Here is a 13632-nt window from a genome sequence, read left to right as displayed (position 1 = left end):
AAAAAGATCATTATGAGAACGGCCACAATGGGCTTAAAGTGACAGTGCACCATTTACAAATTAGTTAAACCAGCGGTCCCCAACCACTGGGCCGCCTAACCGGGCCGTAGCCTACGACATGAGTTTGAAAAAAAATGCATGCAAACTAAACTAAATTTAATTCACAATAATGTCACATTTTTACATATGCAGTTGTTTGATTGCACGCATGTTTGCATTTTGCAAGGTCTATTTTCTTACATCTGTCTGTCCCGCCTTCAACACTTTTACATGTTGCCTTCAGCGCTGCGCAGCCTCAGGTCAGCTCACTTCACTTGATCAGTTCTTGGCGAACGGTATGTCACACGAAGTTAGCTAAACTGCTAGAATGAGCAACAAAAAACAAGCATCTTTAGCAGGTCACCGTTAGCTGCACATTTTAGTGATGAGGACTGGGTGTCAAAACTCGCTTACCTGTGTGACATATTCGGGTTGCTTAATGATCTCAACCTGTCACTCCAGGGGAGAATGACGACTGTCTTTAGACTGGCAGATAAAGTCGCTGCATTTAAAGCCAAGCTTGATTTGTGGGGACGACGAGTGGACCGGGGTGTATTTCAGGCACGTGCAGAGAAGGGGGGCTGGCTACAGGGGCTCTAGCACCTGCCCTTTTGCCCTTTTGATGTTAAGTGTCCTTTTGACAAGACCCGTTTTTTACTTTTTAAAATTTGTAATACTTCCGCTAGTTCCAACGTGAATATTCGCTAAAATGTCTCATTAATAGTTTGTGAAATTAGAAATGTACAAAAATAACAATTTTCTGTTTTAATTGAAATGCCTTGCGGCAACCAATCTGTGACGTCATAGGGGAGAGCCGGGACAGTTGAAACACTTTTTAATTAAACGTAATTTACAAAGCGATCGTACCACACTGAAAGCTAATATTTGGTCACTAGTAACCTACATCTGTCCTCTGTCAAATACAGATGCATTTTTTTTAGCTTTGAACAAAACCGTTCAGGAATTATTACAACAAAAGTGGGACGTGCGTAATGTTTCATTCGTCCCTCCTCGGGACAGTTGAAACAACATAAGGGGACGATTGAAACATACAGTTTAAAGGATAATTCCGGTGTGATTTTGACCTAAAGTGTCTTGAAACATGATACCGAGTGTGAACGTATGTCTCATAGCTCACCTCAGCTTGTCCCCTGCACTCAGAAATCTGGCTAGTTAGCCAATGCTACCAGCAGTGTTTTGGTTGTGGTGCCTCGGGCATCGGCCTAGCCATGCAAATAAATCACTGTTTTACACCATTTATTTACGGGCTCAAAGTAGCTCCATACTTCATTGGTAGACTTCCGAGGGCCTTGACATTTAAAACGAGACATGGAGAACTTTGAAAAAGCACTGGTAGATTATTTACAAGACGATTTATACAGACAGTATCTTAAGGAATTTTACCGTCCGATGCCATCTTGAATTTAGTCACGATAAGTCGAGCGACGAGTATGAATGAACAGGTATGATAAGGGGTCAGATTCCAAAAATAATTCTGTGGAAATGCATGGATTCCAGTTGCTGCTACTGGAAGCAACTGAATCCATGCTTTTCCACTGAATTATTTTGAGCTTGTTGCTGCATGGTTCTTGGGGCTGAGCAAAGCAGTCGTTGCATGGGTCTTGGGGCTCAGCGTAGCTGCTGTTGCATGGGTCCTGGAGCTTGACGTAGTTGTTGCTGCGTGGTTCTTGGGGCTTCAGCGAAGCAGTCGTTGCATGGGTCTTGGGGCTTGGCGTAGTTGTTGCTGCATGGTTTTGGGGCTCAGCAAAGCAGTCATTGCATGGGTCCTGGAGCTCGGTGTAGCTTTTGCTGCATGGGTCTTGGGGCTCAGCGGAGCCATTGTAGCAAGGTTGCAGGAGCTCAGCGGAGCAGTTGCTGCATGGGTCTCCCTGAAGCTGTTGTTGCATTGGATTCAAGCTCATTCCGTACTATCTGTGGCAGCCTTAAATAATTCAACCTGGCCTGAAAGAAAACTTTTAGAATACCATTACCTGATAAAACATAACATATTCAGCATGATACAACATACAATACATCAGTGGTTCTTAACTGGTCTGGCTTTGGGACCCACAATTTCCCATGTTCATGAAGTCACAACCCATATTTTATAGCGTTCAAGACAACAGATTTGGTGAGCTACATGCTAAGAAAAGCGAAGTGCCTGTAGGCCTATTTGTTTGGAACATGCTGTTTGGCATTACATTTGTGAAGTCTCCAACTCCTGACGTGGCTGAAGCGGCGGATTGATACGCTCTGGAGCGTGTGGTGCAGGAAAATGCTGTCGACGTGCCTAGTATGCGAGGTGACTGGTGTGGCGATGCCTTGTGCTTTGCCCGGCTGAATGGCCTGCGGAAGATCCGCGCCAGAATGCCAGAAAGAGCAGCCTGCTTCCTGGTTCGGAGAAGAGAACGAATAGAGGGAGACATTTATTTTAAATGTTGATGTCAGATTTAGCTAATATCCGAAGTTGTGCCGCTTCTGATTGATGAGCATGTCTAGTGCTGCGTCGTGTTTCTCTAACAATGTCACGCATAGTCTGTCTGCCTCTTCACCACCTCCATGTCTTGAACTGTCTGTCCACTAGCCACTTTACCATTGTCTTCTGCCTCACTGTTTGCGTGCTTTATTATTAGCACATATGCACAACCCCTCCCTCCATGCCACAGCCGAACTGTGACTACACTTATACCTTTCTTAATATAGTTATTTATACATAGATATATAGACTTTATTCTTGCACTGTTTGACTTACTCATTTGCACCATCACCATGACACTCATTCACAAAGAGCACCTTACCTTACCTTATGCACAGAGGACCATAGGCTCAGTCCCTGTTTCAGTCATTGCAAGCGCACCTGATTGATTAATCACCCACTATGTAGATACTGTTTTTTAGAATTGATTTAGATTAAGTTTTATTTAGTATAATTTGTATTTTAGTATATTTAGTATATTCTTTATCTTCTACTGTCCTTATTGCTTAGTTGTGTTTTTATATTATATACTTTAATTACTTTTCCTGCTGTTAAAGAATGTGTATGTGTTGTCTGTATTCTGCTGAGACCTTGAATTTCCCCTGGGGATCAATAAAGTATCTATCTCTCTCTATCTCTCTCTCTCTGTTTTCGATGGTAACCCATTATTGTCAGTCAATAGTGAAAGTAACTGCATATAACTGTCTTGTCGTTGACTGACACCTTGGTGAAGTTAGTTTCACTTTGCCAATGAGTTCAAATAATTGACGAGTGCAAATGCATGAAGGCTATGCTAGGTTTTAGTAAAGCATGGTTTAATGGAATGACTATTCCATACGGTCTCGCAAGCAGCCTCCTTCAAATGCGCCGTTGAATGCCAAAATACCGATGCATTTATCTGACATATCGCGCTTTGCGCCGTTAAAGGGAATGACAGATGTCATTCTCATTGGTTTAAATGATGTTACGGCCCAAACACACCCATATGACTGATTAAAAAACCTAGGAACACCTTTTTGCGCCATGCGCTCGATGTTTGATAACAAAACCCCTCCCAATGTGGACTGGACACCCTACTAAATTTGAATAAGCTTTTGACGAGTGACGATGCGCTTTAGAATGTCATGATGGGGCCCTTAATGTTGGGGCTCATCAGTTCGTTATAAGTAGCTTAAATATCCAACAACGCTATAGTATCAGTTTATGAGAAGTCAATAGGCAACTATAGGAAGTGAATGAGTAAAACCTGTTCGTTTTCAGATGCCAACGGATTACGGATTGAGTGATCTTCGGAAGATTGGCCACCGCTGGATACCAACTTCAGACACTTGGGGTGGCGAGCCATGTTAGAATTTAGAGCATTGGAGTTACCTGGATCATCTTGCGACGTGAAATCGCGGGCTTGGAGCAGCATGATGTTAGAGCCTTGAAGTAGGCTGGGGTGTGTAGGCTATAGCATAATCGATAGTTGTATCTTACCCTTGCTCTGTGCAGTGACCTGATAAACGCTGATGAATCAGGTGACTGTAGCCCATGGACTGGATGTAGCTTTTGAATGGTTAGTCAGTGAAAAGACCCAGTAGGCGGGTCAATATAGGGTTCAACGTCAAAAAAATTGATACAAAAGGTTTTTTGGATTCTGGTACTGTTGGACATGCTAAATAACATACTAAAAATCTAGTGAAATCTGACCTTGGGAAAGGGGTCATTTTCAAAATGGCCGCCAAAATGGCTGTCAAGAGGTTAAAATGGCTATATAATTACTATTCAGCCTACAGGGGTGAAATTGATGTCAAATTGTGGTCATATTAAACAAGAATATGATTTTAAATGGTAATATTGATAATGTTTCAATGCTCTACCTTTTTCAGCCATATATTAAAATCAATGCATTTTAATACAGAGCAAATGCAATACAGGATTATGAACCATCTTCATGGCATGGAGGGAGATAATACATGTCTTAACTGGTGTTATATCTCATCTAGAGGTTATATGCTTTTAGAAAATATATAGTTTTGGGTGTTTGATTTGTTTTGCCTGGACAATATAGGCTAAAATGTATCCCCTTTACACTAGATTCACCTATACAGAATAGAGGGCAATGCATTGTTCATGGCATGGAGGAAGATGGGACATGTCTTAATTGGTGTTATATCTCATCTGCAGGTTATATGCTTTCAGAAAATATATAGTTTAGGATGTTTAATATGTTTTCCCTGGACAGTATAGGCCAACATGTATCCGCTTTACACTAGATTTGCCTCAGAATAGAGGGCAATGTATTGTTCATGGCATGGAAGAAGATGGGACATGTCTTAACTGGTGTTTTATCTCATCTACAGGTTATATGCTTTCAGAAAATATATAGTTAAGGGTGTTTAATCTGATTTCCCTAGACAATATAGGCCAACATGTATCCACTTTACACTAGATTTGCCTATACAGAATAGAGGGCAATGTATTGTTTATACAAGGATACAAGGAAGTTTATTGTCACATGCATATAGTTACTGGAAGTAAGAAATGCAGTGAAATTATGTCTGGTGTCAGCCTATTTGTGCATTAATGGGGGTAAAAAGTGCAGTAGAAGAGGGGTTTAGTAGATTAAGTGGCAAGGGCTGCATAAAAAAGGTGGGGGAGGATTGGGATTGGGTGGGGGGCACCAACAAGGAGCACCCAAGAGCAACAGGGGCAAGGAAAAACTCCCTTACCAAGGAAGAAACCTGGTAAGGTTTATGGCATGGAGGAAGATGGGGCATGTCTTAACTGGTGTTTTATCTCATCTAGGTTATATGCTTTCAGAAAATATATAGTTTAGGGTGTTTAATCTGATTTCCCTTGACAATATAGGCCAACATGTATCCACTTTACACTAGATTTGCCAATACAGAATAGAGGGCAATGTATTGTTCATGGCATGGAGGAAGATGGGGCATGTCTTAACTGGTGTTTTATCTCATCTGCAGGTTATATGCTTTCAGAAAATCATTGTTTAGGGTGTTCAATTTGTTTCCCCTGGATTGGACATGCCCAAATGTATCCACTTTACACTGGATTCGCCTATACAGAATAGAGGGCAATGTATTGTGCATTCATGGAGGAAGATGGGACATGTCTTAAATGGTGTTATGTCTCATCTACAGTACAGGTTATATGCTTTCAGAAAATATATAGTTTAGGATGTTTAATTTGTTTCCCCTGGATTGTACATACCAAAATGTATCAGCTGCACACTAGATCCGTCTATACAGAATAGATTATTATGAAAAGTGTGGTGGAAGATGGGAACATAAGTTGATTGATGTTATATTTCAGGTACAGGGTATATGCTTTTATAATATATATAGTTCTGGCTGTTCTATGACTTTAGTGAACCATAACCCATGCATAGGCATGCATTATATATTTGTGTGCATCAATTACATGTTGGCATCTATCATAAGGGGGGAGCTAATTAAACTTAATATTAAACTATATTTATTAGTATATCAGAAATAATTACTATATCATTATTCATCATCATCCACCAGTCCTCTGAAAGGAAGTTGTGCAGATTGTCACATTGTTCATTTTGACATGTTCCACAGGCAGCAGTGAGGCGTAATCCGTATCTACATTAACAGAAGAGTGTCTTGCAGAAATGCACACAGTTACAGCGGATAACTTTCAAAAGCTGTGAAGCTTACTAGCAGATTCAGTTGGAGGGAGACGTTCTGGAGTCACAAATAATGACACAAAGACAACCTTCCTACTGAGGGTGTTGTGCCGTAATGTTGTAAGAGAGTCTGTGGACTTCCCATTAAAAAGTACAGCCATCACTTGGTATCTTAATTCACCAATCACCTCTGTTGTCTGATTGGGAGTAGTGAAGGCATTGGCACATGACTGAAGGACAAAATCTCCTCTTCTGGAATGCTGTCTTTTGCTGACACTAAAGATCCTAGACACAGGTGACCACTTCTGCATAATTTTATGGAGTGTTGAAATGTACACACATTTTTGAACATTTCTGAACTGTGAAATGCAGCATATGTTTTTGTGGTTGTGAACTTATTGCAATATCACTATAACTATTCCACCTGTATGTGCATGGTTATAATTCTCAAGTGCAAAATAGCTTAGGCTACAGCACAAATATTTCCATAAAAATAAGCAAGTCTGACCTCTGAATTTATTTTGAAAGTGCACCTGATTGATGCATTTAAAAGTTAAAATATACAAACATTTTTAAAATTCTTACAAAACACCCACCCACTTTTTTAAATTGTTAGTTTGGACCCCCCCACTTTTGCCGTGCGAAATACCAGTGCTGTTTTCAGCATCTGTTGAAGCTAGTGCTTCATTGTCATTTTCATTGGATTCTCCCATTTGCACGTAAATCGCTCATACCCGTAAACTTTTTTATTTTTTTGTTACACGCATTCTCCCATTCTGCTTCTGTCACACACACAGTGACAAGCGCCAAATCCCCCGCAGTGTTGAAGAGATCAGTAGTCCCCCTCACTTTTGATAAGGTAAAAAGCCTTATAGGTACGCCAAATAAATAATAACCTATAGGTTTACGCTAGGCTATGTAAAACTCCCCATTAACAGCATCACGTCACTAACCACAGCTAAGACTGCACAATCTCTATTCACTCTGTTGTCTACTTAGATACTGTAAATCCTCAAATTATGGCCGGGGTCTTAAGACAAAGTACAGGCCTTTAGGGGCAGGATTGTATTCAAGACAGCCCTTTATTTCTTATGCGAGTTTTATTTTGACACATGCGTTTCTTGGAGCGGCATACTAGTAGGCCTTCAAAAGCATGACATTTTCGGTTTAGTTTGATATTTAATTTACTTTTGGACTGTTTGATTATATTGTTAAATGTTGGGACTGATGGGCACTGAAATCTGGGGAGGTATTTGATGATCACTATTATGTTCCATGTAGTTGAAAGAGTGTCGGGATTTCAAACAAACCATCCACTTTCATGCGTTCATTGAACGTCCGCGGTGCTGTAATGGAAACCTTATTGCGTAGCCAAGTAGCCTATTGAGTTATTTTTAAATTATGCATGATTTACTTTTTATTAATTTCGCAGGCTGGCTTTATTTTGTTATATAGAAGTATCTAAATAACCTGTTAAAATGTACCAGAATTCAGGAAATTGCATCTAGTCCAAAAAAAATGTTTTTGCAAAAAGAAAGAAATCCTTGATAAAATAACAAGTCATTCACATTATAGGCTACTTTACGCATGCACTGTCATGTCAGGGTGACACTATGACAAGCCTGTTCTGAAGACTCCCATTCATTTTGACTGCATGGGAAGAAAGCGCGTCTTTTTCAGACAGACAGCGCAATTCATTTTATACCAGCAGGCCGATCTGACAAACTATGGCGCCTCGATATTAAAGAAACGCCGACTCCATTCATTCCGAAAGTCCACCACACAACAGTGCAACATGCATGTTCACATTTTTAGTAACAACCGCCAAACTTGCTTGCTTGCCTTACACATCTAAGTTTTACAATCTAATTGTAGCCTAATTGTAGGCTACAATTACTATGTGTTTTATATATAATATCGAAACAAAATAACCCAGGCAGTCGCATCTACAAGATGTTTACACACACACATTCACCTCTGTAAATAGAACCAACTTGACGTTGACTTCAACCTGTGCTATAACCTAGATGAGACAGCCTGAGGGTGCACATCAGTGAAGACCTCTCCTGGACCACCAACACTGCATCACTGGCGAAGAAAGCTCAGCGCCTCCTCTACTTCCTGCGGAAACTCAGGCGAGCAAGTGCTCCACCAGCCATCATGACCACATTCTACCGAGGCACCATTGAGAGCATCCTCTCTAGCTGTATCGCTGTGTGGGGCGGAAGCTGCACTGAATACAACAGGAAAGCCCTGCAGTGCATAGTGAACACAGCTGGAAGGATTATTGGTGCTTCACTCCCCTCCTGAAGGACATTTACACCACCCACCTCACCCATAAAGGTGACCACAATTGTGAGTGATGCAAGTCACCCCGCTCACAATTTGTTTGATCTACTGCCCTCTGGGAAGAGGTACAGAAGCCTGCGCTCCCGCACCACCAGACTTACCAACAGCTTCATACACCAGGCTGTTAGGATGCTGGACTCTCTCCCCCCTCCACCCTCAGCTACATAACATCCTGGACTTTGGACCCACAATGGCTGCCTTGCACTACTCCACTTGCACGCTTTGCACACTTTGCAACTTGTTGTTGTTGTCCTGTTGTCCTGAAAACACAACACTTCTGCTGCTCTACATAACTTGCACCACTATGCCACTTGCTTACTTAGGTCAAACAGAACTACCTCAGCCATTTATTGGCCTGACTTTGCACTATTAAATTGACTGTCTATGCACAATTTCAACCCAGTTTTGCTGCTCTTATTTCTTCATTGTATGTGCCTTCTTATTTACTCATTTATTGTTTACTTGAATGTTATGTTTGTCTGTGGACTTAATCGGTAAAATATGTCTTGTCTTCACCGTGGGATAGTGAGAAACGTAATTTCGATCTCTTTGTATGTCTGGGCATGTGAAGAAATTGACAATAAAACTTTAATAGCCCATCCGTGCATCTCTAGTGTGTGTGCGCCTCTCTCTCGCTCAGAGGGTAGGGGGAGGCTGAGGGGTCGATCAAGCATGGATTCTAAACTGTGGTGGATAGGATCTACAATTAGGTGTTAATTATATTACTTCCCTAGGTTGAAGTACTCCCAAGTGCTATTGCGCCACACATTGTAGTTCTCCTGTTTATTCGCTTGGAAAATCACCACGTTTCATGTTGTGTGACCTTACACATTTTTATCAAGTACTCGTGCAACTGTATTTAAGTAGGGAAAACGTGGATGTTTTTGATTACTGCTATCTTACTCCCTCTATGGCTACGTCTGAGCCCGCTAGCATAACAACATGCTAACACATTCGCGCCGCGCACCAGAGTGTTTGAGTGCACATACCAACATGGGAGAGGTATGACTCAACTAGTGAAAGTTAAGGTAAGAACATATATTACTACTGACATTGGGTGGCGTGTTCCTTTAAATAAGAACACATAAAATGGCCTACAGCACACAACACATGAAATAGACAACTATTGCTACCAGTGGCAACTGGTGGTATTTTTTTTCTAGTCAAGCAGTTATTAAATTATGACACCCCCTATAAAAAATAATCCGACGTAGGCCTACCTTACAAAATTAATGTAAAACTATGTGAATGAGTTACACAATTTATAATGAAACTCTAGTAAGGTTACTGAAGGCAACTGAAAAGTTATGGCAAGCAAGCTCACTAATGGAGACAGTGATTGGCCAGAGTGTTGCGTCAATCATATTCAACAGCAGGAAGTGTGAAATTCTGCCCAATCGGTCACTGCTTCACGGGTGGGACTTATCTGCCATAAGGATCAATTGAAACGGAAAAAATCCACGAGCCGCCTGGGGTTTCACTCAATTTACATTGAAGTCAGTGGGGAAAGATATCTATGTTAGTGAAGCAAAACGAAAAGTTGGTGAAGCCAGAGCCCGTTTACGGAGAGCCGGATCACTCCCTATTAACTCCATTGTAGGCCTACCTGCAATCTGTTGTAGTTCCGCTAGGGGCGATCACGAATAAGTCCAAAAACAATGGGGGTTTATGGAGCTAGACGGCTAAATTAGTCTCTTTCACCTGGTTGTCGTTGAGAAATCGAAGATTTGATTGTGGTTTCTGCAAGCTCTATATGGATTATAGGTCAAAAGTTGAATGAACAAGTAGTCACGTGCTTTCGATTTCTTACAGGTTGGGTCGTTGTTGCCCACAACACACTAGCTTTCTGCTAATGAATGACGTCATTGACACATTTGAAAGGCTTTTTAGAACAAATAAGTGACTCAAAAAATATAATACTCAGCGATTTGTATTTTCTCTGCCCCCTGTTTCGACTGCAACATTCAAATTTCTACACAAAAAATGATATCCCGAGAAAAGTGGATTTTGAGGGTACAGCTCCATAGACCTCCATTCATTCTGCACTTATTCGTGAGCGCCCTCACATGGAACCAGAACAGGAACTACAACCAGTTCAGAAACCGGAAGTTTCCGGTTCTCCCTATGGGTTCTCCCCCTATTAGACATTAAGCAGTCTGATTCACTGTAATTCTCTGTTCCACCGCGGGTGCGATGGCGCTGTTGTCACTCACAGAATTGATTTCAGGGAAACAGCTTGTGTTAGTGACTGTATTTCTGTTTCAAAGGAGTAAAATTGGGATTATTGTAAGATTTTTTTTGTGTTTTTTTTTTTTTTTGGTAAGGCACTGCTTCACCTGTAGTCTTATAGAAGCAGCCTTCTCTGAAATATTCTACAGCTTTGCAACAACTTTTTTTCGTGTGTTGCAAATTCACACAACAAATGCAGTCCCACACAGCAGAAGCATTCACAACACGAAAGAGGTTCAATCTTACCGTCAGACAACTGTGACAATCCTAACTGATCAATCACTGCTGGTTAAATATAGCTATTGCTTAGGGTAAACTAATTTAAACAAATCAATAAATAACTATACATCTTTAAGTTGAAATTAAGTTCAACTTACCAAAAAAGACTGGAAACATAAAATGGTCTCAATTAAGTTCTCCGGAAATCTCTGTTGGTGTATTGAATTCTTTTGTTGTGCTGTGTTCATTTGTGTATGTTCTGTGGATTTGTATGTCACGTGCTGTCAAATTGATGCAAGTGTTCTTTTCATTTGGAAGTATTGTGACCTTTTCAAGCTACCGTATAATCAGGGATGCAAACAGAGGTATGGTCAAAAAGGAGTGAGATTATCGAAGCCCACGCCCCCGTAGGAAATATCATATAATTACATTTTGCCACCACCTCTGCCATCCAGGGCTCACCCTATTCACACAAAAATGTTCTTTATATGAAAATACACTGTCCCAGTTCTTCTTGCACTCCAGATCTCTACTTCTTCTTCTTCTTTGCTATTGCCAATGTCTCCAGTGCCTTGCGTCTTGCTGCATTTTTCTGCTTTGCCACATGTCTCGGCCATTCCTGCTTTTCTTCTGCTTGAGCAGTGGTCTTGGCCCTCTCAGCACTTCTGCAGGAAGCTCTACTACCATAGTCTGCCTGCCTCTTCTTCTTTTCCTCAATTCTTTTCCCTCTGAGGGATTTATCCTTCTTCCCTGCAGCCCTGATGTTGCGGCAAACAGTTTTATCCACTGGCCCAAGTTTGACATCTTCCCTCTTGAACATAGTGATGCCGGTCCTCCCCCTTGATCGAAGAGTGTATTTTACAGTTTGCACTGCATTGAAGGTGGCTATCCTCATCACATCACCCATAAGGCTGAAAGAAGCCTCTACTAGAGGCCCATGGAAGATAGAGAGGGCACCTCTGACGACCTGTGTGAGGGCAGGATACTTCTCCAGCCTGAAGACATGGGCCCACCACTTCACAATATCATCTCCATCTTGATAATTCGGCAGGTTGGGGTCCACATTGTACCGCAAGATGTCCAGGCTGGGGTCACATTCTGTGGGCACCAAGTGCTTTAAGATATTGGCCAACTCCTTCAGCTGGGTAACAGCCTGTGAATGGCCCCTCACCACAGGATCAATTGAGGACAAGGCCTGCAGGGTTTTGCTCTTGAGGGGTAGTTTGACCTGCATGTATTTCCCACATGTAATGTATGCCTTGGAAACATTTTCAATGAAAGCCAAGATTTCCTGCAACACATAGCATACAAAACACACATTTATGTTGCCAATTTCATTGCTACAATACAATAATATTTCAGAATTAGACACTAGATGTACATTTTCAAATTACAATATTTTTATTTGTCCAATATGATGAATTTTCATGATTACACTTTTGCATTTTTAACCAGTAGATAGCAGCATGTCCCAGAAGATTATTCAAAAATAAAGTGAAGTTATTTAAAATACTAACTGGATGCTTTGGGTGGGCTGCAACCATGTCTTCTGCCACTTTCCCAAGGTAAATCTGCGAGTGAATTTTTTTTGGGCCAAATCCAATTCCAGCAATTTGATTGGTTTTATGAAACAGGCCAAAAAGTTGACAAACACCTCAAGCTGCTTGTCATGCAGCTTGTGCACCAGAGTCTTGCTTCCCTTTAATGAACATTAAAAAAGCATTTTAGAACACACTGAACTTGCTGCTGTTTTTCTATAAATATCTTAAATATACTTACTTGGAAGACCATCACATACTCTTTCAAAATTGGGAGAACACCCAGGTAGACACTAAGATGCAAGTCCACTTTTCGACTTTCCACCCAAATCTTCTGACAAATTCGGGCCTTCCGATCCTTCCCCTGACCAGTCATTGCTTCAACAATAATGTATAGATAACAGAACATACAGATTTAAAGTCTGTGCAACATACCAATGGTATGGTTTCAATGTGGTACAGATTATAACAGTAATAGCAGTAATAGTAATACTTGTGCTTGTACTGATACAGCAGTTATAGATGTTCTCTCACATGCAGATAAGACTCATAGCCTAAATCATTTTACTGCAACAGAGCACTAGAATTTGTGGTAGCATTTTTGCTCCTTTGACATGGTTACATCACATACATGCACACATACATCCATTAGGTACAAACATACCCTTCTTGCAGAGATCCTTGTGAATGAATTCAATCCTCCTTTGAGCCTGGTCACTCAATTCATACTCTCTGTACGTCTTGCAGAACCTCCTTGTACACTTGGTCCTGCGTCTTCATGAAACCATAGTAAAGTATCCTTAGTGCTGGGAGCATTCTTTTGGTCCCAAGTCCAACATCATATCAACATTATCTGCGTGCTCAGTCCGCTGCTCTGCACCCTGCTGACGCATGACTGCACTGCAACCTACAGCAACAATCACATAGTGAAATTTGCTGACGACACAACTCTGGTGGGTCTCATCACCAAGGGCTTAATTTAGACTCAATACAGGTTGGAGGTCGACCATCTGACCACGTGGTGCAGGGACAACAACCTCCTGCTGAACGTCCAGCAAGACCAAAGAGATTGTTGTTGACTTCGGAGAGGTCACACCCAACACCTGCCACTGACCATCGACGGT

The sequence above is a fragment of the Alosa alosa genome, chromosome 1, assembly GCF_017589495.1.
Source record: "Alosa alosa isolate M-15738 ecotype Scorff River chromosome 1, AALO_Geno_1.1, whole genome shotgun sequence".
Classification (NCBI taxonomy): Eukaryota; Metazoa; Chordata; class Actinopteri; order Clupeiformes; family Clupeidae; genus Alosa; species Alosa alosa.
Note: the sequence above shows the minus strand (reverse complement) of the source record.